Raw genomic sequence first — 3604 nt, 5'->3', positions numbered from 1 at the left:
GATGTGACTCAAAATGGGGTAGGGAGGAAGAGCATGGGAAGAAGATTACCTCTAGATAGGGAAGAGGGGTGGGAGGGAAAGGGAGGGAGAGGGGAATTGCATGGATGGTGGAAGGAGACCCTCATCATTGTACAAAATACATGTATGAAGATGTGAATTTGGTGTCAACATATCTTGTATACAGAGATATGATAAATTGTGGTATAAAGGTGTATTAAGAATTATAATGCAAAAAATAATAATAATAAGAGAGCTCATGTAAAAAATAAATAAAAATTTAAAAAATAATAATTAAAAAAGGGAATATGAAGAAATCCAAGAAGTTTTATATGGCTGGAGCCTCAAGCTCAGTCTTCTGGGTGCTAACAGTCCAGCTGGGGAGATGAGACATGAACATTTGACAAAGTTAAAAAAAAAAAAAGTAAGTAACAATAGGGAAAAGAGCAATAGAGCAATGGTTATAGTAATGAGTGAGACAGAAAGACTGTCAGTCCCATAGAAGAGGAAACAAAAAAGAGGTAGAGTATGAGACAAAAGGGCCTGCAAGGAGCAGGGAGCATACAGCATTCAAGCAGAACATGGAAAAAGGTGGCTGGAACTTGAAGACGGGAAGCCAAGGAATAAGACTGCTTATAATGTTAAGGAGGGAGAGAAGGAAGTGATGAAATTTTGTAGCCAGGTTACAAAACAAGGCCCTTGAAAACAAACCTAAAGAATATGGACTTTGTCTTGTGGGGGGGCCGTGGTGCACACCTGTAATCCCAGCGGCTCCGGAGGCTTAGACAGGAGGATCAAGAGTTCAAAGCCAGCCTCAGCAAAAGCGAGGCACTAAGCAACTCAGTGAGACCCTGTCTCTAAATAAAATACAAAACAGGGCTGGGGGGCTCAGTGGTTGCGTGCCTCTGAGTTTAATCCCTTGTACCAAAAAAAAAAAAAAAAAAAGAATTTAGACTTTGTCTTAAGGGTGATTAGGAGACAGTGAAAGTAATGTGTCAGGAAATAAATGATTCAACAACAAATGTTTACTGAGTACCTATCAGGTATAAAGTACTACAGCAGTGAGTAAAAGTCCCTGTGCTCATGGAGATTGTATAACAGGAAGATATCAAGTGATAAAGATATGAAGGACAGGTAGTACTCACTAAGAGAATGGGGTACACATGAAATATATTTTAAAGGGAGAGAAAAGAGGACTTGGGCAGTGATTGAACATGGTGAACAAAGGCAAGAGACGCATTTTAGATTTTTGAGTCTTGCTTCACAATCCTTCTTTCTAGTCTGTTTATTCTCACTATTGAGAAGGTATGCTGGAGTTAAGACTTTAAATAATCGAATATTGACCAACTGATATTTCCTACATTATTAAATTTTAAAATTTATTTTATAACAACTGAAATTATATAAAACAAGGATGTTCTCAAACTCTCTGTTACCTTACATCTGACTTACCTAAACCGGTTATGAATTGTGTAGTAAATTGTAATAACAGAGGGCTCGGGTTGTGGCTCAGCAGTGAAGCACTTGCCTAGTATGTGTGAGGCACTGGGTTCAGTCCTCAGCACCACATAAAAATAAAATAAATAAAGTAAAGGTATTGTGTCCATCTACAAGTAAAAAAAAAATATTAAAAACAAATTGTAGGGGCTGGGGTTGTGGCTTAGCGGTAGAGCGCTCGCCTAGCACGAGCGAGGCCCTGGGTTCGATCCTCAGCACCACATAAAAAAATAAATAAATAAAATAAAGGTATTGTGTCCGACTAAAATAATAAATGTTTAAAAAACAAATTGTAATAACAGTAAAATAGAACCAGTTCATTACACATAGCAGATATTCAGTAAATATCTGTTAAATGAATGAAGTTTTCTAGTTATTTACTTTAATAAGAGCAGAGTCAAGCTTTTTTGTTAATAATTTTCTTCTTACTTTCTTCAATTCTATTGTACTTTCCTGGGAAGGTAGAGAAAAGGGGGTGGGAGAGTATCTTACTGCAGGCAGAAAGGAAGCTTCTCATAATCTTGTCTTACCTATACCAGAGGCCACCATCTAGAAAACATTAGAATGTGAAAGTTAACAATTTTGTGTGTTCCAGAAGGAAAAAAATTCATATATATATATAAAATTTTTTGGTACTAGAGATTGAATTTTATCACTGAGCTACATCTCCAGCCCTTTTTATTTTTTATTTTAAGACAGGGTCTTGTTAAGTTGTAGAGGCTGGCCTTTTTATTTTTTCCCCAAAATTTATTTTTCAGTTGTAGTTGGACGTAATACCTTTATTTTATTTATTTATTTTTATGTGGTGTTGATGATCGAAACCAGGGCCTCGCATGTGCTAGGAAAGTGCTCTACTGCTAAGCCACAACGCCAGCCCTGAGGCTGGCCTTTAATTTAAGATCCTTCAACCTCAGCCTATGTCACTGGGGATAATGGTATGTGCCACTGCATTCAGTTATTATCTTCATTTTAAATGTAATACTAAGTTGGAAATTTAAAATAAAATATGCAACGTTATCTGAGGGAGATTATTTACTACACAAGATAATCCAGTTTGTTTTTAACCCAGAAATTAGCAATGAGCCTAATTGCCTATATGGTGGAATTTCCTTCTTTCAATATAATTCTATACTACTTCTTCACCCTTTCAAAACCACCCTGCCCTCTCACCTAATAGCTGACCCAAAGATGACTCATGTTTCTTCACATAAATACAGCTTTTACTTAGTACTTTCATACTATCTGGAATGAATTTAGTCTACACAAATTTTATCCATCAAAAATAATGTTAATTTGGGGCTGGGGTTGTGGCTCAGTGGTAGAGTGCTTGCTTTGCATACATGAGGCACTGAGTTTGGTCCTCAGCAACATATAAAGTAAATAAATAAGTAAAATAAAGGTATTGTGTCCATGTTCAACTAAAAAAAAATTAAAAATGTTTAATTTAAAAAAACAACAGAAAACATTTTAAATAAAAATATTACCTATAAAGTGGTTCCCATTTGTTCTAGCCTTTTATTTTTCTTCTTTTTAATTAGCACATAAAAATCACACATTTTAATGGTATATCGTGATGTTTTGATACATGTACACATTGTATAATGTTCATATAATCAGGGTGAATAACACTTATTTCCTCAAACATTTACCTTTATGTGTGTGGGAGGGTGGTAAAAACATCCCCAAATCCCTTATTTAGTTTTAGTTTTTTTTAAATATACAGTACATTATTGTTATCAATAGCCAATCTACTGTGCAATGCACACTCAAACTGTTTTCTTCTAATTATAATAGTAACCAATGACCAACATTTACCCATCTCTTTCTTCCCCCTGCTATATTCAACCTTCCTCTGGTAATCACTATTCTACTCTGTTCTAGTACTTTTTAAAGACAGTTTTTAAATTATAAAAGTAATACAGAGGTTTCATTTCTAGTAATGGCAGAGAAGCATATATTGGACTAAGTCTTCCACAGATAATAATTATTGACTCTAGATAAAATATGAAAAAATTACTGGATAGTGAAAAAAAGCAGGCACAAACTTGGAAGAGATTCAACCCCGAAAAGAAGGGAAACCCACTTGGTGAGATCTGTTATTTAAACAGAT

The sequence above is a fragment of the Marmota monax genome, unplaced genomic scaffold (genome assembly GCF_021218885.2).
Source record: "Marmota monax isolate L192 unplaced genomic scaffold, Marmota_monax_Labrador192_F-V1.1 WCK01_AAM20220418_F8-fsc00146, whole genome shotgun sequence".
Lineage (NCBI taxonomy): Eukaryota > Metazoa > Chordata > Mammalia > Rodentia > Sciuridae > Marmota > Marmota monax.
Note: the sequence above shows the minus strand (reverse complement) of the source record.